Here is a 21,494-nt window from a genome sequence, read left to right on the forward strand (position 1 = left end):
CGCTAGGAGTCCTCACACCCTAGTATTTGAAATGAATTTCAACATCATGTTTCTACCCGCAGCTGAGAGTAAATGGTCTTAACGGACGAACAGACACAGGCAGAATACACTAAAAAAATAATTTTTTGTGATATAATTTTGCAGGACATTAAGAAGTGTTTTCCCTTTTGATACCATAGTCATCTTCTGCCAAGCATAGCCGGAAAATTCAGTAAATGTTTGACTTTTCTTTCACTTATAGTTTGAAGCAGCCCTTCTTGCCAAATTTTGTGATTCCATGTCAACGGGAAGTAACCTACAAGTTTTGATGAGTAAGTTAGCGATTTTGCAATTGTGCAGTACAAATGGCCTTACTTTTGATTGCACTGACTTTAAAGCTTAAATTTTTTACATCGTCAAGAGCCCGTAGACCTTAGCACCTGACATAAATGTCAAAGTGAAAACTCAGCCCGTTCCTCAGTAAAAGGGATGTTAACACTCCAACAGACAGACAGACGCAAAGACAGACCGGAGGACAACGAAGTGACACTGTAAGGGTTTGGTTTTTACCGACTGAGGTAGGGGAACCTAAAGGAAAAGAAGAAAAAAAAAACTGCACAAGACAGTGGGGTGTTGAAAAAGGTTATTGAGTTGCGTATGTAAATTATCTGGTGGACTATGTTGGAAGCTCTGTAAAGTTGTTCCTGGATTATACTGTCTTACATAGGAACATCGCAACGAAAGTAATTGTAGCAAAATGTTGCAGTGCCTGCTCAGTCCGACCCTTGGTGCAGCAACTGTTAGTTGAGGACTATCGTAAATAAAGGTAACATATTATAAGTATCCGGAAAATTTTATTACTGATAATGAAACCGGGAAAGAGCAGTAACCGTAAAATACGTGGCAGGACAGCGGGGGGGGGGGGGGGGGGGGGGGGGAACTAAAATTGTACGAGCACAAAGCACATGGTGTAGTAGACAAGTAAATTAAGCACCCAAATTCACGCGGAGCAAATTTATTTTATTTATGGAACATGCAGTATGAAATACCTTTGTTCAGCTAACATTTCGGCATTGTTCTTCAGTGTGGGACACTTAGCATGTCGGATTAGTACAAGAGATACAGATCGGAAGAAGAGCGGCGTGTTCGCCCACAATTTATTTAGCATCATGGAAATTGTCATCGGATTGGTCTGGCTGGCCTCGCCAGTGGGGCGTCGTGGGTTACCGAAGCGGCTGCTAGTCGTATTAAAATTCCGAGAGTAAATCGCGATTCTGCTTCCTCCACACATACGTGCGAGTGAGAAGTTGAGGAATTCGAGCTGCTTTTAGGCTTACCAACAGCCTTCTCTCGCGCAATTTCACTACTGCACCACGCACTGGTGTAAATCATATCACAAACATCCTGCGCCAAATAATAAAAAAATGACTTGCTGCCGTAAATGTAATGAGGTGCAGGTTGTATGATATGCACACTAAACGCCAACAGAATTAAAAGAACATTATAGCGCCCTCTTTGTTTTATACGTCACTGAAAATAAAGACTGGCCCGTTTATGCAGTGTATGTTACACTAGTAGGTTAGACTTCGTACCTTAAAAGACGTATCGCATATATCCGATAAGCTCGGTTAAGTTCAGAGGCGAGGCAGTGCGTCGTTCTATTCCCTGTTCATGGTGTTCCTTCTTACTGAACAATTTTTGTCTCGAGTATTGTAACGTTTTCTGGTTCCTTTGGTTATTTTATTGGTGACATCTGCGTACTTTATGACACGAATTTCGTACAGGAAGACAGGGGACTATTATTATGAGGGCGTTCTGAAAAGTGAACCCATCCGAACTTTTTACGTGCAAACTCAAAACATTTTAAAATAAAACTAAGGTTATTAACACTGTGGGGCCCTACCCACTCGTACCTTATAGGATGCCTAAAATTATGCTGCTTTCTCGGATATATAAACAACAATTCAAGCAAATCACATGATGTTGTTGTTGTTGTGGTATTCAGCAATGAGACTTGTTTAATGCAGCTCTCCATGCTACTCTATCCTGTGCAAGCTTCTTCATCTCCCAGTACCTACTGCAACGTACATCCTTCTGAATCTGCTTAGTGTATTCATCTCTTGGTCTCCCTCTACGATTATAACCCTCCACCCTGACCTCTAGTACTAAATTTGTGATCGCTTGATGCCTCAGAACATGTCCTACTAACCGATCCCTTCTTCTTGTCAAGTTGTGCCACAAACTCCTCCCCAATTCTGTTCAATACGTCCTCATTAGTTATGTGATCTACCCATCTAATCTTCAGCATTCTTCCGTAGCACCACATTTCGAAAGCTTCTATTCTCTTCTTGTCCAAACTATTTATCGTCCATGTTTCGCTTCCATACATGGCTACACTCCATACAAATACTTTCAGAAACGACTTACTAACACTTAAATCTATACTCGATGTTAACAAATTTCTCTTCTTCAGAAACGCTTTCCTTACCATTAACAGTCTACATTTTATATCCTCTCTACTTCGACCATCATCAGTTATTTTGCTCCCCAAATAGCAAAACTCCTTCACTACTTTAAGTGTCTCATTTCCTAATCCAATTCCCTCAGAATCACCCGATTTAATTCGACTACATTCCGTTACTCTCGTTTTGCTTTTGTTGATGTTCATCTTATATCCTCCTTTCAAGACACTGTCCATTCCGTTCAACTGCTCTTCCAAGTCCTTTGCTGTCTGTGATAGAATTACAATGTCATCGGCGAACCTGAACGTTTTTATTTCTTCTCCATGGATTTTAATACCTACTCCAAATTTTTCTTTTGTTTCCTTTACTGCTTGCTCAATATACAGATTGAATAACATCGGGGAGAGGCTACAACCCTGTCTCACTCCCTTTCCAACCACTGGTTCTCTTTCATGTCCCTCGACTCTTATAACTGCCATCTGCTTTCTGTACAAATTGTAAATAGCCTTTCGCTCCCTGTATATTACCCCTGACATCTTCAGCATTTCAAAGGGAGTATTCAAGTCAACACTGTCAAAAGCTTTTTCCAAGTGTACAATTGCTAGAAACGTAGGTTTGCCTTTTCTTAATCTATTTTCTAACGTAAGTCGTACGGTCAGTATTGCTTCACGTGTTCCAATATTTCTACGGAATCCAAACTGATCTCCCCGGAGGTCGGCATCTACCAGGTTTTCGAGTCGTCTGTAAAGAAAATCGCGTTAGTATTTTGCAGCTGTGACTTATTAAACTGATAGTTCGGTAATTTTCACAGCTGTCAACACCTGCTTTCTTTGGGAGTGGAATTATCATATTCCTCTTGAAGTCTGAGGGTATTTCGCCTGTCTGATACATCTTGCTCACCAGATGGTAGAGTTTTGTCAGGACTGGCTCTCCCAAGGCCGTCAGTAGTTCTAATGGAATGTTGTCTACTCCCGGAGCCTAAACAGCAATTCAAGCAAGTCACATTAATAGCTTTGATTACAGTAAAGAAGACTGGCAATACTTAACTTCGGAATTGCTAGAACGTGTCGCAGACGATGCTCGACATGCGAACTGTCAATGTCTTTCTCTACGTACTGTGTCCACACAAGCAATGGATGTGGATCACCAATAAGTGCTGTCATAGTGCTCTCCTACTGTTCGTCCTCTAACTGCCCTGGTCTGCTATTGCCGGTCTAGTATTGTGTGGCCGAGACACGCAGGAGCGGCGCTCACGACCTCTCCCTGCAGAGGCCGCTCCTGCCGTGGTGCAGTCCTACTGAGCGGGCTACTGGCTCACAGCCTTCTCTGCTCTGGTGTTCTTCATCTTCGTGCCGGGGCTTGTCGCTACGGCACGACAAACGCTATGCGTCATCATTCTTTAATTTTATGCATTTTCAACCCTCTCCCGGAAGAGGGCTCCGAATACATCTACATCTTCATGGATACTGTGCAAATCACAATTAAGTGCCTGGCAGAGGGTTCATCGAACCACCTTCACAATTTTCTATTATTCCAATCTCGCATAGCGCACGAAAAGAATGGAGACCTGCATCTTTCCGTACGAGCTGTGATTTCCCCTATTTTATCTTTGTGATCGTTCCTCCCTATGTAAGTCGGCGTCAACAAAATATTTTCGCATTCGGAGAAGAAAGTTAGTGATTGGAATTTCGTGAGAAGATTCCGTCGCAACGGAAAACGCCTTTCTTTTAATGATGTCCGTCCCACACCCTGTATCACTTCTGTGGCACTAGTAGAATAGTAGCGTATAACATGGCGGTGTGTAATGTATCTATGTCTGTGAGTGACAGACCCTTATTAGACTGAAAACAAAATTTCTGAGAGAGCGTCCTCACGTGGATAACCTTCTCCTACAGCGTGACAATGCAATAGCGCGCACTAGCCCAGTGACATCTGCAACAATCCGACGCCTTTGGTTCATCGTTATCGAATATCCTCCTTATACTACCGACTCCCTCCCCCTGCCCCCCCAAGAACCGTGGACCTTGCCGTTGGTGGGGAAGCTTGCGTGCCTCAGCGATACAGATAGCCGTACCGTAGGTGCAACCACAACGGGGGGAATCTGCTGAGAGGCCAGACAAACATGTGGTTCCTGAAGAGGGGCAGCAGCCTTTTCAGTAGTTGCAGAGGCAACAGTCTGGATGATTGACTGATCTGGCCTTGTAACAATAACCAAAACGGCCTTGCTGTGCTGGTACTGCGAACGGCTGAAAGCAAGGGGAAACTACAGCCGTAATTTTTCCCAAGGGCTTGCTGCTTTACTGTATGATTAAATGATGATGGCGTCCTCTTGGGTAAAATATTCCAGAGGTAAAACAGTCCCCCATTCGGATCTCCGGGCGGGGACTAGTCAAGAGGATGTCGTTATCAGGAGAAAGAAAACTGGCGTTCTACGGGTCGGAGCGTGGAATGTCAGATCACTTAATCGGGCAAGTAGGTTAGAGAATTTAAAAAGGGAAATGGATAGGTTAAAGTTAGATATAGTGGGAATTAGTGAAGTTCGGTGGCAGGAGTAACAAGACTTCTGGTCATGTGAATACAGGGTTATAAATACTAAATCAAATAGGGGTAATGCAGGAGTCGGTTTAATAATGAATAAAAAAATAGGAGAGCGGATAAGCTACTACAAACAGCATAGTGAACGCATTATTGTGGCCAAGATAGACACGAAGCCCACGCCTACTACAGTAGTACAAGTTTATATGCCAACTAGCTCTGCAGATGACGAAGAAATTGAAGAAATGTAGGAGGAAATAAAAGAAATAATTCAGATTGTTAAGGGAGACGAAAATTTAATAGTCATGGGTGACTGGAATTCGGTAGTAGGAAAAGGGAGAGAAGGATACGTAGTAGATGAATATGGATTGGGGCTAAGAAATGAAAGAGGAAGCCGCCTGATAGAATTTCATCATAGCTAACACTTGGTTCAACAATCATAAAAGAAGGTTGTATACAAGGAAGAAGCCTGGAGATACTGACAGGTTTCAGATACATTACATAATGGTAAGACAGAGATTTAGGAACCAAGTTTTAAATTGTAAGACATTTCCAGGGGCAGATGTGGACTGTGATCACAATCTATTGGTTATGAACTGTAGATTAAAACTGAAGAAACTGCAGAAAGGGTGGTAATTTAAGAAGATGGGACCTGGATAAACTCAAAGAACCAGAGGTTGTACAGAGTTTCAGGGAACAATTGACAGTAATGGGGGAAAGAAATACAGTAGAAGAAGAATGGGTAGCTTTGAGAGATGAAGTAGTGAAGGCAGCAGACGACCTAGTAGGTAAAAAGACGAGGGCTAGTAGAAATCCTTGGGTAACAGAAGAAATATTGAAATTAATTGATGAAAGGAGAAAATATAAAAATGCAGTAAATGAAGCAGGCAAAAAGGAATACAAACGCCTCAAAAACGAGATCGACAGGAAGTGCAAAATGGCTAAGCAGGGATGGCTAGAGGACAAATGTAAGGATGTAGAGAGTTATCTCACTAGGGGTAAGATAGATACTACCTACAGGAAAATTAAAGAGACCTTTGGAGAAAAGAGGACAACGTGTATGAATATCAAGAGCTCAGACGGAAAACCAGTTCTAAGCAAAGAAGGGAAAGCAGAAAGGTGGAGGGGGTATATAGAGGGCCTATACAAGGCAATTTCCTTGAGGCCAATATTATGGAATTGGAAGAGGATGTAGATGAAGATGAAATGGGAGATATGATACTGCGTGGAGAGGTCGACAGAGCACTGAAAGACCTGAGTCGAAACAAGGCCCCCGGAGTAGACAACATTCCATTGGAACTACTGACGGCCTTGGGAGAGCCAGTCCTGACAAAACTCTACCATCTGGGGAGCAAGATGTATGAGACAGGCGAAATACCCTCAGACTTAAAGAAGAATATAATAATTCCGATCCCAAAGAAAGCAGGTGCTGACAGATGTGAATATTACCGAACAATCGGTTTAATAAGTCACGGATGCAAAATACTAACGCGTATTCTCTACAGACGAATGGAAAAACTGGTAGAAGTCGACCTCGGGGAAGATCAGTTTGGATTCCGTAGAAATATTGGAACACGTGAGGCAATACTGACCTTCCGACTTATCTTAGAAGCTAGATTAAGGAAAGGCAAAACTACGTTTCTTGCATTTGTAGACTTAGAGAAAGCTTTTGACAATGTTGACTGGAATACTCTCTTTCAAATTCTGAAGGTGGCAGGGGTAAAATACATAGATTGAAAGGCAATTTACAATTTGTGCAGGAACCAGATGGCAGTTATAAGAGTCGAGGGGCAAAAAAGGGAAGCAGTGGTTGGGAAGGGAGTGAGACAGGGTTGTAGCCTATCCCCGATGTTATTCAATCCGTATATTGAGCAAGCAGTGAAGGAAACAAAAGAAAAATTCGGAGTAGGTATTCCATGGAGAAGAAATAAAAACTTTGCAGTTCGCCGATGACATCGTAATTCTGTGAGAGACAGCAAAGGATTTGAAAGAGCAGTTGAACGGAGTGGACAGTGTCATGAAAGGAGGGTATAAGATGAACATCAACAAAAGCAAAACAAGGATAATGGAATGTAGTCGAATTAAGTCGGGTGATTCTGAGGGAATTAGATTAGGAAACGGGACACTTAAAGTAGTGAAGGAGTTTTGCTATTTGGGGAGCAAAATAACTGATTATGGTCGCAGTAGAGAGCATATCAAATCTAGACTGGCAATGGCAAGGAGACCGTTTATGAAGAAGAGAAATTTGTTAACATCTAGTATTGATTTAAGTGTCAGGTAGTTGTTTCTTAAAGTATTTGTATGGAGCGTAGCCATGTATGGAAGTCAAACGTGGGCGATAAACAGTTTAGACAAGAAGAGAATAGAAGCTTTCGAAATGTGGTGCTACAGAAGAATGCTGGAGATTAGATGGGTAGATCATATAACTAATGAGGAGGTACTGAATAGAATTGGGGAGGAGAGAAGTTTGTGGCACAACTTAACTAGAAGAAGGGATAGGTTGGTAGGCCACGTTCTGAGGCATCATGGGATCACCAATTTAGTACTGGAGGGCAGCGTGGAGGGTAAAAATCGTAGAGGGAGACCAACAGATGAATGCGCTAAACAGATTCAGAAGGATGTAGGTTGCAGTAGGTTCTGGGAGATGAAGAAGCTTGCACAGGATAGAGTAACATGGAGAGCTGCATCAAACCAGTCTTAGGACTGAAGACCACAACAACAACAACTACCGACTTGGCCCCTTCCGACTTTCATCTGTTTCCAAAACTTAACCAACACCTACGAGAACTTTACTTCGACAGTGATAAAGCGATGCAATCAGATGTGAGGTTCTGGCTCCGTTAGCTGTGTCAAACAATCTACAGTGACGGTATCAACAAAACGCCTTCCCGTTGGGAGAAATGTATTCTTCTCCGGGGTGACTATGTTGAGAAAAAAATATGTGGCCATCGAGAATACAAATGTAGAATGTTAATGTTTCCCCTGAATAAAAACCTTTCAGAGTTTTCATATTAATAATTTCGGAGACATCACTTTTATAGCCCGCCCTGGTATATTTCATCACTGAGAGTTTTGATCCTTATGTAATGAAGGTGCGTCTACCTCACTTGCTAACTGCTATTGTATCAGTTCGGAACATCCTGATTGACTACAGCTTTACTTATTATTTTTGTATCTGCTTTAGGTGAACATTTTGTCACTTCAGATGTTACTGTAAGTCTAAGAAAATGGTAGTGTTAATTCATTTTGTTGCAGCTGTTGCGGTTAACGTCATTTGAAATAGACTATCACAGCTGTGGTTGCCACAAACACCAAGTTATTTGTAAAAATAAGGAAGGTTTGATTTCTTGTGTAGCTCTAGGGCACTCGAGAAAGACACTTGAAGGTTTATTGGCAGCTGAGAAACTTTCACGACGACCAAAGTTTTTTTTTTTTCTTTTTTGCCGTCTGGAAACCTCGAACTGAGTCGACTGTAAAAGACCTTTAGCGCCGCAATTCCCGACTTCGAGATCAATCAGGGATTACGTAGTACGATCAGAAATTAGCGGCATTAAGAGTGGGCGGAGCCCGTTGGCGCAGATACCGTCTCCTTTCTCCTATTTGATGCCGGCCGCGAAGTAAACTTCTCAGAGCTCCTAATTGAAAAGGGAAAGAGTAGACGACCCGCTTCGCGGAAAATTCAGGCCACATTTAAATGGACGACAGGCGTCTCCATTACGTGTCCCGGGTATATACCCGGGTCGGCGTCCGAGGTCCTAATTACGAGCAGTCTGTAGTCTGGGACGTGCGGTAACCTCGTTCAGCTACCGTCGGCGCCGAGGTCTGGGTCTGAAAGGAAACGGCCCCGTCGTCTCAGCGCAGGCTATTCGCGCCGACCTAAAATTAGCTCCTTAAAATTACTCCTCCGGATTATAAGACGTGCTTTGAGGTTTCCTCGTCGAAGAGCCAAGGTGGTTATAGAACGTGGCGTTGGTATCAGATGAGAGATCGACTTTTTTTTACGACATCTGACAATTCCGCAACCTCCACCAAGTTCTCGTAAATGAGTTCGCAAGGGTTTGTATTTGTTTTAGCTTACTTATGAGACAAAAGCTGGTGAAACACAGGGTAAGTCACTAACTATTGCCACCTAGAATAACTCCCAAGTATGGTAGAAGCTGAAACATTTTTCGGACAAATGTTGCATGGGACAACGGGGCCCATAATATGACGTTGGTTTTGTGTCGCTAGCTGGGGTCGCGTCAGAGAGTTGAAGGTCAGCTTTTTTTTGTGATTGGATGCTATGGTTTGGTACTTATTTTCTGATAGCGGCTATCGAGACAAATCCAATGATGTGTAACAGTAAAGTCTTTGAAGGTCAAAAAAAGTCAAAAAGGTGGCATGAACGTCCATTTACAGGAAGTGTTCAAAGGTTTGACCATTGGTATCAATGGAGTCTGCAATCTTATCGCGGCACTTATCGAAGCACATGCTCTGGCAGTTCTTCGTCGTATATCGTGTAAATAGTAAATTTTTGCCTAATACGGAGTATTCCTCAAACATGCCATTGTCATGTAAACACCATTCGACTATTTCGCAATACAACACTAATAGAAACGGAAAGACTAGTTTCGTCGAGTAAGGCGAATGTGAATGGTGTATTCCTTCGAAGAGCAAGTCGATATGCTTCTCATTTACGGAAATACCAATGAAATTCAGTGACAGCGAGAGACTTATATTTTGAAAGATATCCTTAACGTACTCACCGTACACGTCGTACATTTAAATATGTGTATGATAAACTAGAACAACTGGATCTTTAACGCATCGGAAACATACAATCGGAAACAAACAAAATAATGAAAGGAAGAAAAGTTTATCGTTTACCACATTTTCGCTGATGATGCAGTAGAAAATCAGCATCAGGTATAACGATTTAGTTTAGCTGATCTTTACTGCTATGGCTATTCGCAACATTTTCCTGATGCCATGGAATGCGGCTACAAAATTATGTCATTATACGACAAACAGTTCAGGAGATGTGATGTAGCAAACACTAAGATACATGAAACGGATGGTTTATCAATGGGACTTCGATTTTTTATAGAATCGGTTGGGTGACGTAGCAAACATTGAGGTACATGAAACGGATGGTTTATCCACGTGAGACTTCGATTCTTTAAAGAATTGGGTGGTTGGTGACACTCGTCCATGTGAAGGAAGATTTTGGCGTAACAACACTGGAGAGACAAAAGAGAGCACTACAAAATTTGGTAAGTCTTAAATGTGTTACTATTTTGAGGTATTTATTTCTAGCACATTCCAGCTGTTCATTTATGTCCAACTGTCTCTCGGCATCTTTGAACTTTTGGGGCTAGTATTGTGAATTCTGAAAGAATGTGTGAAACGATGAGTCCCTCTTTCTGTCAGCGGGTAAATTACAAACTAATCTTCGGATGTATGACAATTTTGCATTTATAACACGGTAAGGTGCAGTGCTGCTAAAGCTCACCTGAAAGGACTTACTTTACGCTTCTGTGTCCCCAAAATTTATTTCAAAGTTCTTCAGTCCTATATTGGGCCACGTCCAGCGCTTCTTTGCCGTCAAGCCATCGATTGTCGAGAACGCTGTCGAAGATGTTCCACGTCATGGACTTCACCACAATCGCACTTGTTATCTGGATCGATTTTTTAGTTTTGTTTTGATGCAATTCAGTGGTTCCAAATTTTCCAAACCGATATATAGCCACTGGGCACCTCCTGTGATGCGGTGTAGCGCTTAAAGGGTTCATTTTGCTCTGTACTAAGGAAAATTCTGTGCCAGGTCCGTATGAAGTACCGTATACGACGTGGAGCTTATCGAAAGTCTATTTAAATTGCTCTATATGCTGATATGGAATTCTTTGGGATTTAGGATCTGAGAATACGGCCTCTATATACAGCTTCACGGGTGGTGCGGATTTAATGGATCCCATTCTTTGCCTTCAATGCTGTTAAGATTTATATCGACTTTTCTAGGTATGTTCGTATCTGAATCATGCGAGGCTTGCACATTCTACTGTGGAAAAGAAATGTGCTTGTGCAGTTGTTTTTAATGCTAGTGCATTTGGTCTGGCAGCATATTTACTATTAGACAGTTCCCACAAGATAATGATCCTGTCGGAAACCTTCTAGCGAGTCTTCTCGCAAGGATATTTGTATTCAACGGATTTGTCCAGCACGACACACAGTTACGTTGGCTTACTGTGTATTTCAGGTTGCTGCCATTACAGGTGACGTTCAGTTTCCTTTTACTTGTCTTCAGTGAAGGTGGGATGCGTTAACTAGTGTCGACGAGGAGTTTAATATGTGGGAGTTTGTTTCGTAATAATGAGAAATGATTTCTCATGAGTTTTCATTTTCCCTCTGCTTGCTCAAAGCTCTTTGTTTCTACAGTAATAGCAAGATCATCGGCTTGCAATGAAAGGGTAATCTCACAGTTTAAGATACACAGTCACGACATTCACTGCTGTGATAAAAGTAAAAGCCTGACAACTGGAGCAACACTAGCGCCCCTAGCGGTGAGAAAGCCAGACCTAAGATTAATATTTGAATGTAATTACTTTACTACTTACATAACGAAAAGAAGGGAGAAACGATAGAGGTACTCAAAGTACCCTCTTCCACACACCGTCAGGTGGCTTGCGGAGTATGGATGTAGATGTAGATGTAGATATTATATTTATGTGTTCTTGTTAATAAAGAAGCGTGAATGATTCCAAAATAAATGCAGGAACAGCAGAATGTCACAAAATACTGTGATATAAGCTATGAATTGTTCACGAAGAAATACTTTCGAATGTGCATATAACAGTAGATTTCCTCGTTGAAAGCAAGAGAATATAAACAGAGACTTAATGCGGGAGATGAATATATTTCTGTTGATGTCTGTTCTTCTTGATATAGGCACTTCCCCAGACACGAATCAGTTTTGTGTTGATTATAATGAACCGCACGTTATTAAATATCAGTCGAGTTTATAACACACCAATAGTTTTGTAAATGTACTTTTGCTTCAGATGCGAATTTGTTGAAGGTTCTTGCCGTATGTGACTCAGATGTAGCAATGATTGTGGAATTTGTTTCTTCTGTATTGTGAAACAGTTTTATTGAGCATGTTGTTTTATTATATGGTTCAGGTGGTTTTACCTTCACTTACAGTTGTGGTGAATTATTTCATCCGTGAAGTAATGTAGGATTGCATTCCATGCAAGTTTCCTACGTTCCAGATTCACCGAAATGACTGGAAGTGTAGTGAGCAAAACTTCACACTGTCAACATTTTTCTCCAAAACGTTTAAGTCTTTAGCTCTTTACTGTCCATTTATTTACTATTTAAAAAAATAACTTTCTCCATTAAGGAAGGATGTTCATGAAAAATACGCTCTATTTTAAAGACGCACCAAATCCACAATTTTGAAGATACAGCAGCGAAATTTTGTACGACACATTACACGAAATTAAGACTTTTATTGTTCAGCAGTATAGATTACACATATTTAACTTTTTAAGGAATTTAAATATTTATTTAAAAAACAACTTATGTACCTGTATGTTCGAAATCATTCAAGAGGTTTCTACAAAATTTTCTCTGTTGAATCTCTTTGCATGTAACAAGCTATTCTCATGAATTTTTTTAATGTATCAATTTGAAGAATTTTAAAAATTTTTAATACTCTACCAGGCATTCAATTGATTTACGAACTGCAAAGAGACGCTGTAAATCTATTTTTCCCAAGATTTCTTGAGTGAAATTTCATATATTTAGGCCCGTTCTCTCTAATACCTTCATTTTACCTAATTTCCCCTCACTAAGTACAAGAACTGCATCATGAGTTGCTATTCTGACAATTGCAGAAGATGAAAAATATGACCTTAGAGCGTCGTTTCCATGTGTGTAAATTTAGAGACTCATTTGGATTCTGGACTCTGCCATTAACACACTTTATTAGAGGTCCATGATCGGTCAAAAACCTGTAAGTAGGTCAGACAACATCCAGTATACAATTTGGAAATCTCTCGTTGAGAATATAGGTGTTGTTATCGCTCTCAAGGTGTAAATATTTACACCAATTAATGTGGCAAAAATGATTGATGAGTCGTTCATTTGTTGACACTATGTGGATATCTGTAGCTCATTCTGCACTTTTCATGTCATTTACAGTGGATGGGTTCTGTCTGGCAGCCTTGCCCAAAACACTAGAAGAGGGTCTATCATCTTCTTTGTGAGTTTATTTTGTCCACAAAAGCTCTTTGCATCTTCCATATTTTTGCCTTTCTTACCACTGACAGGGGTCACAGATGATCTATGAAACCAATGACTCTGTATCACAGCCTTCTAGATGTATCTCGTGCAAGTTTTCTTGAATGTAACGCACGGAATCGTTATGCATCGAGCTATTATTGAAGTTCTGTTGCAGAAAGCTGGCGTGGCTGAAAGGTCGCGTCACACATTCAATTAGTTTTGAGGCACTTCAGATGTGATTTCACCATTAAATCTTTGAGAACTTACTGTCGATGAGCTCTGACAATAAAACATAAATTGGAAATGGGCATTTTCCGTACGTATCTGTAGGTCACAAGAGAATCGTAAATGGTTCAAATGGCTCTGAGCACTATGGGACTCAACATCTTAGGTCATCAGTCCCCTGAAACTTAGAACTACTAAAACCTAACTAACCTAAGGACATCACACACATCCATGCCCGAAGCAGGATTCGAACCTGCGACCGTAGCATTCCCGCGGTTCCGGACTGCAGCGCCTAGAACCGCACGGCCACCGAGGCCGAATCGTAAATAAACTACCATTTAAGCTACTCTGTCAGACCTCCCACGACACTAAGTAGATGTCGTGTCATTTTACATCTACATCTACATTTATACTCCGCAAGCCACCCAACGGCCTGTGGCGGAGGGCACTTTACGTGCCATTGTCATTAACTCCCTTTCCTGTTCCAGTCGCTTATGGTTCACGGAAAGAAGGACTGCCGGAAAGCCTCCGTGAGCGCTCGAATCTCTCTAATTTTACATTCGTGATCTCCTCGGGAGATATAAGTAGGGGGAAGGAATATATTCGATACCTCATCCAGAAACGCACCCTCTCGAAACCTGGATAGCCAGCTACACCGCGATGCAGAGCGTCTCTCTTGCAGAGTCTGCCACTTTAGTTTGCTAAACATTTCAGTAACGCTATCACGCTTACCAAATAACCCTGTGACGAAACGCGCCGCTCTTCTTTGGATCTTCTATATCTCCTCAATCAACCTGATCTGGTTCGGATCCCTCACTGATGAGCGATATTCAAGTATAGGTCGAACGAGTGTTTTGTAAGCCACCTCCTTTGTTGGTGGACTACATTTTTTAAGGACTCTCCCAATGAATCTCAACATGGTACCCGCCTTACCAACAATTAGTTTTACATGATCATTCCACTTCAAATCGTTCCGTATGGATACTCACAGATATTTTACAGAAGTAACTGCTACCACTGTTTGTTCCGCTATCATATAATTATACAGTAAAGGATCCCTCTTTCTATTGAAACGTCCCCTTTGAAAAATTATTACAAGACTGTGCTTAAACTGACACACAATAGTTTTTAGCGCAACGCAATCTGACTTCTAAAAATCCCTACGAAAGAATGGCCCTGACTAACATTAACCTATACGTTTCTCAAATCACTTACCTCACAAAAATCTTCGTTACTCAAGCTACTGCAATACAGCGAGCGCCACTACTGCCAGCTAAATAAAAGATTCAAACTACGGAAGTCACTAACTACTGATAGGCACAGTTAGCAAATGAAAGATTTTAATAGAGAACAAACAATGTATTTACCTTTATAGTTATAATATACATCAGTTCATGACACCAATTCTTCCAAATTTCAAAACTCCGCCATCTCTCTCCCCACGTCCACCACTGCTGGCGGCTCACCTCCAACTGCCCAACGCTACGCTCTGTTCACATCAGCTGCCGCTGCCCAACACTACAATGGCGAGTATTACAACAATGCCAACCAGCCACTGACTGCGCACGGTACAGCCAGTGATTTTCATACAGAGCGCTACGTGGCGGCGGCGTTACCAATAAAAAAACCTAAACAGCCTACTTACACTATGTATTCGCAATACATTAGATTTGTCTATGTTAAGGGTCAGTTGCCACTCCTTGCACCAAGTGCCTATCCGCTGCTGATGTTCCTGCATTTCGCTGCAATTTTCTAATGTTTTACTACGCTACAGTCTCTCTACTCCACGCTTGCTTTATTGCACTACATTCGCTCCCTGTTGTAGGAACAATGTTAGATATAAGTATAATGATACCATACGCACCCATCCGATATTATTCATAAGTGTAGCTTTCTGTCCGCTTGGAGCGCTGCTGTTGCTTTGTGTAAGAAAAGAAGGAAAAGAGCACGGGTGTCGAGACTGTAGGTGTTACACTGTGTTGGTATAGTCCGGTGCTGGTTGATTATTTGTGTACAGATAAAGTAATGGGAGGGGTCGGTGAGGACGCTGGCGCGGACGAAAAAAGAAAAACAATGAACGCGCCACAAGGTCAAGAACTTGTGCGGGCCTTGGCAGGTTTCCGCACCGTGCGCTGAGGTACGTGGCCAGAGCCACAGCTGAGCGGCCCGGTATGCCAGCTGGCGCCTCCTCTACCTCTATATCCACTGCAGAGCCCGTCTGGCGCTCTACCTGCTGCCTGGCACCGCTCGCGCGCTGGCTTGCTACAGCCCCTGTCCGGAGCCGCCGGCGCTGAGGTCGCAGGGGTGGCTGCGCGACATAGCTCACCTCGTGTCTGGCTGCCCCCCCCCCCCCCCCCCCACATACCCTGTGGCTGCAGCTGTCGCGAGAGGCCCGCGTAAATCACGAGGCGCCGGCCTCAACCCGCCCCGCGACGTCGTCGTCAGCAGTACCACCAGCACACAGCTACCCCATCTAGCAACACTTCACCTTTACTACGCTAAAGTCTCTCTACACCATCCAACTCTGCTTGGTCCTCTTTCGCAGCTAACATGATATTTTTTTGTAAACATCTCTGATTTGGAAAACTGCAACTGCCACACATTAACGGAGGTTTGAACGTCCACAGCATGCAGAAAGCATCAGTCGTGAAAGACTGTGGGTGAGTGTGCCTACTTGTTGTTGTTGTTGTTGTTGTGGTCTTCAGTCCTGAGACTGGTTTGATGCAGCTCTCCATGCTGCTCTATCCTCTGCAAGCTTCATCTCCCAGTACCTACTGCAGCCTACATATTTGTGAATCTGCTTAGTGTATTCATCTCGTCGTCTCCCTCTACGATTTTTACCCTCCACGCTGCCCTCCAGTACTAAATTGGTGATCCCTTGATGAGTCACAACATGTCCTACCAACCGATCCCTTCTTCTAGTCAAGTTGTACCACAGACTCCTCTTCTCCCCAATTCTATTCAATACCTCCTCATTAGTTATGTGATCTACCCATCTAATCTTCAGCATTCTTCTGAAACACCTCATTTCGAAAGCTTCTATTTTCTTCTTGCCCAAACTATTTCTCGTCCATGTTTCACTTCCATACATGGCTACACTCCATACAAATACTTTCAGAAACGAATTCCTGACATTTAAATCTATACTCGATGTTAACAAATTTTTCTTCTTCAGAAAGGCTCTCCTTGTCATTGCCAGTCTCCTCTCTACTTCGACCATCATGAGTTATTTTGCTCCCCAAATAGCCAAACTCCCTTACTACCATAAGTGTCTCATTTCCTAATCTAATTCCCTTAGCATCGCCCTACTTAATTCGACTACATTCCATTATCCTCGTTTTGCTTTTCTTGATATTCATCTTATATCCTCCTTTCAAGACACTGTCCATTCCGTTCAACTGCTCTTCCAAGTCATTTGCTGTCTCTCACAGAATTACAATGTCATCGGCAAATCTCAAAGTTTTTATTTCTTCTTCATGGATTTTAATACCGACTCCGAATTTCTCTTTCGTTTACTTTACTGCTTGCTCAATTTACAGACTGAATAACATCGGGGAGCGGCTACAACCCTGTCTCACTCCCTTCCAAACTTCTGTTACCCTTTCATGTCCCTCGACTCTTATAACTGTCATCTGGTTTCTTTACAAATTGTAAATAGCCTTTCGGTTCGGGTATTTGACCCCCTGCCACCTTCAGGAAGAATATGAAAGAGAGTATTCCAGGCAACATTGTCGAAAGTTTTCTCTAAGTCACAAATGCTAGAAACGTAGATTTCTCTTTTCTTAATCTATTTTCTAAGATAAGTCGAAGGGTCAGTATTGCCTCCCATGTCCCATTATTTCTACGGAATCCAAACTGATCTTCCCCGAGGTCGGCTCCTACCATGTTTTCCATTCGTCTGTAAAGAATTCAAGTTAGTATTTTGCAGCCGTGACTTATTAAACTGATAGTTCGGTAATTTTCACATCTGTTAACACCTGTTTAGACTCTGCAGTTTTATACATTTTTTTCTAAATGACCAGCGAATTTCTGAAATATTTTGTTGTTCCAAGAGTTTTTCATACTTCCAAAACTAGTTACAGTCACAAGTTAGTGAATTTACAGCCGCCATGGAAAAGTTTCAGAAAATCGTCAATAACAGTGGATGAGGTGTCTATGGTCATCCTCCCCTTTTTCTCCTACAACGTTCATCTTTTGCTTGTATACTAGTTCCGTTTGTTCTGCTTTTTTGCAACAGTTTTTTATTAGTAAGTACTTGGAATTTACTTCAACAACGAACAGAAATTATAAAGAAAAGCTCGCTATCGAAGAGATTTTAGAAATTCCCGGATAAAGACGACACATTTGATACTGAAGAACTTGAGTATGAAGAAGATTTTTTTTTTCGGTGGTTGAAAGCAATTATGGACTTTCGCCTAAAATGGATTACCTCGAGGAGAAAAATTTAGAACAAGATAATCATGACAGCCAGCCTGATTTTGATATACTGCTGCTGACATAAAGAAAAATTAAGCACGTTAATTTATGCTGATACTTATCAGTAATGGTGATGACATAATCCTTACAAATTGGTTTGATAACAGCTCAGTGAATCTGGCCTCAAACATAAAAGGCATTGGAACCAAGGATTCCTGTAGAAGGAGATTAAATTCACATTGATGTTCTCATGTTTGATGCTGCGAAATTGTACATTGTCTTGGATGGTGTTGACAACTAAACATATTTGATTTCAGTTTATAGACCTTTTACTCAGTCACAAAAGTGGACACCGTGCGTATTTACTCAGGCCACTGAAAAGAAAAATTCGGATCTACACAGTTTTCGTTAACATATTGCAGAATCGTGGATTTTGACACGAAAGAGGACTATAAAGAAGATAGGCAGATCTTAAAATGAAGCTAACCCTGTTTAAGATCCTGAAAAGCTTAGAAATGAACTGAAAACGGTAAGGGCTACCAAATATACTACTGTGGGCTATTTACCATCCTTTGATCAGCAGAAATCGGCATCTAGATGCAAAAATCCTGGCTGCAGAGCTAAAACGCGAATGCGCTGAGCCAAATTGAAACTCTTTCTTTGTATAGCAATAGCGCGCAACTGCTTTCCAAAATTCCATGCGAAACAAACTTAGAATCAAAAAACTGTATCACTACGCGTTTTTACTATTGTAAAACTTTTTATAATAAATTTCCATAACTACTTTAAATAAAATCTAAATGTTCCATTACTTTATGAGTAGATCCCACAATAAGTTTATTTATTAAAAGAACATAATAAAAAATTCTGAAAACTATGAAGAATTATCCTTTTAAATTACGGTGTCCTCTGTAGTGGACGATCTATAACTTGGATATGGATAGTCTAATGTTCGTTCGTGTTACATGAAAAATTAGGTAAAAATAAGTTCTGCTTGTGTACTACATCGCAAAGTCTTCATCCCTCACATGAAAAAGAATAACTAAAACGATTGATAAATAACACAGAGAGTGCACTAGTGAATAAAATAGAAGAAGGTACTGTGGAATAATTCGAAGGACACATTCCATCTAACATATGTCCAATTATTATTGGTTGCACAGATACATCTGGTTACAGAGATAAATTTTCATTCCTGAATGTTGGTGTTCCAGTTGTTTTGAAGCGCAGGCTGTAAAGTTGTCCTTGAGTTTATTGTAACTGAGTTTTTCAAATATGGTTCTGTTTGTTATTTGTTGTGCAACAATTCTGCATCGATTAAGTTTTGTCTTATAAGGCTGCACTATTTAGAGAAAGGTGTAAATCTGGACTCCCTCTTTTGTTTTTGACTTACTGTAGTTCCAGCCCCAAAAATCTTTTAAGATGTCTTAATGGACCTGGATAAAATCTTAAAAAACAGTAGGCTCGCTAACAAAGAGCACCTTGCTTATTTAAGCATTTTAAATGAACATCCTATTGAAAACTCTGCACAGAAATCGCAAAGTGAAACGGCTCCTTCAGCCCCGGAGCAATCTGACAAACAGATCAGAAGCAATTGGATTTTATTATGTTCATTTACGCGAAGTTCAGAACTCAGTTGTCAGCCACTAAAATCAGTTTCATGAAGATCTCAAAAATTCTCGAGAAAATCGGCTTTTAAGTTTTTCGAGCGTCCTGAACACCATATAGCAAGGTCATCTTTCCAACTGGCAGCGTGACTTGGTGGTAGAATGCTCGCCACCACTTCGATGGCATGGATTCGATTCCTGGCTCTGACAAAATGTTAAGCAAAGGTGCAAGTGTCATGAAAAGTTGCATATGTCTGATTTACATATGGATGAAAAAAATTAATATTTTAGGTTTTTATCTTAATTTAAACTTCTTTTGCAAAACATCAATAATCAAGAATTTATTTTAGCAATGAAATAGGAATTTTTATGTTCGACTTGTAGTTGGAATTAATAATAACATTTTTCATACACATGACAATTAGGTATCTGTTCATTACCATGTATACGATTAAGTTTATACTTAAATTACGTAGGTATTTGAACTGAACGAGAAAAGAAATCAAAAAAGTAATGACCGAAACGAGACTCCAACCACTGATTATCCGTTTCGAGCACCAGCTATTTCTTTCCATTTTTATATAATTTACGCATTACCCAAATACTTGTAGAACATTCATCTCTGTTTAAAATTCTGCAGTGGGCACGAGTTGAATTTGAGGTTCCTACTTGGAAGACGAACGTTGTACCACAAAACGAAGCTGCCTACTTTATTTTAGCCCATTATAGAAGGTCAGAAAATTTCAAAGTCGATTTTTTCGCCAATTTTTGAGACGCATGTAACTGCTTTGCTGGTTTAATATTTGAGTTCTGAATTTCATGTATCATGAACATAAAAAAAAACACAAAAATCCGTTTGGGGAGTGGTCTCCCTGGAAGAGTGTCCACATTTGGCACATGACAGATTTAACCCACACTTCTCCGAAATTGCCGGGAAAGAACTTTTCAGCACCAAAGGTACAGGTCGCATAGGTGAAGTGGTCAAGTCTTACGTATCGCCAGCATTGACATCTAGGCCTTTCTCGCTCTCCACAGGGTGAGGGTCGCAGGACTGTGATGAAGAATCAGTTCGTTCCGTGGGTGGAATTTCCTTTCCTTTTTTTTTTTTTTCAAATTCTCTGGGACTCCAACTCTTACCCACTAGCTAGCGTCGAGCACCTCGCCCCACATCTTGACGGGACTTTTGTCAAGCGATATGGTCAACTGATCCTCGTATGCCGTCCGCTGATGAGGCTGGTTCTTCCGGATTTCAGTCCCACTGTGGTAGTCCTCTTCTTAAAGTTGGAGACAAGAGGTATATCCAACAGAGGAACTCCGTTTGCAGTCCAAATGGAATATTGCGGTATTTATTCAAACTCGTAGTGGCCACCGGCATAATGTTTTAGCTCGTCAATGTACATACTATCAGCGTAACTCTAAGCATCTCTTGTTGAGTCAGCATCTCTGAAGTGAAATATGGTAGTACTCATACTTTCTATATCAAATTAAACTTTTGGTAGAATGACGATGTTTTCTAGGAACATTTGGTTTCATAACACTACTTGGTCATTCAAGATGCAGCCAGTGTTGTTGTGAATATGACTGCATACTTCTAATTCTTCCAGCAAATTGATATGTATCGCTTGGTCAACTAAATTTAGTATTTCTAGATTTTCTTAAATTCTGTTCTCCGTGTGTCCATGTTGGACACTGTGAGCAGTAAAAATTTATTTAAGCAATTTAGCTTGAGTTTATCCATACATTCACGTTATTGTGTGGTGAAACTCCTACCTTTTTGTCCAATATAATGTTTGGAACACACAACAAATTTCAGTGGATAAATGCGGGATCCGTGGTTTACTTGATTCTTTATATTCATCTTTCATATTATTATTTGCAGAAATATTAATCTGGATGTTTTTATCACGGTACGATACATTACAGCTTTTAACACGATTTAATATACAATGTGCCTCACTAAATTTGAAAACTGTACTGTTTCACAATCACTGGAACACACGAAATAAAC

This window comes from Schistocerca gregaria, chromosome 6 (assembly GCF_023897955.1).
Source record: "Schistocerca gregaria isolate iqSchGreg1 chromosome 6, iqSchGreg1.2, whole genome shotgun sequence".
NCBI lineage: Eukaryota > Metazoa > Arthropoda > Insecta > Orthoptera > Acrididae > Schistocerca > Schistocerca gregaria.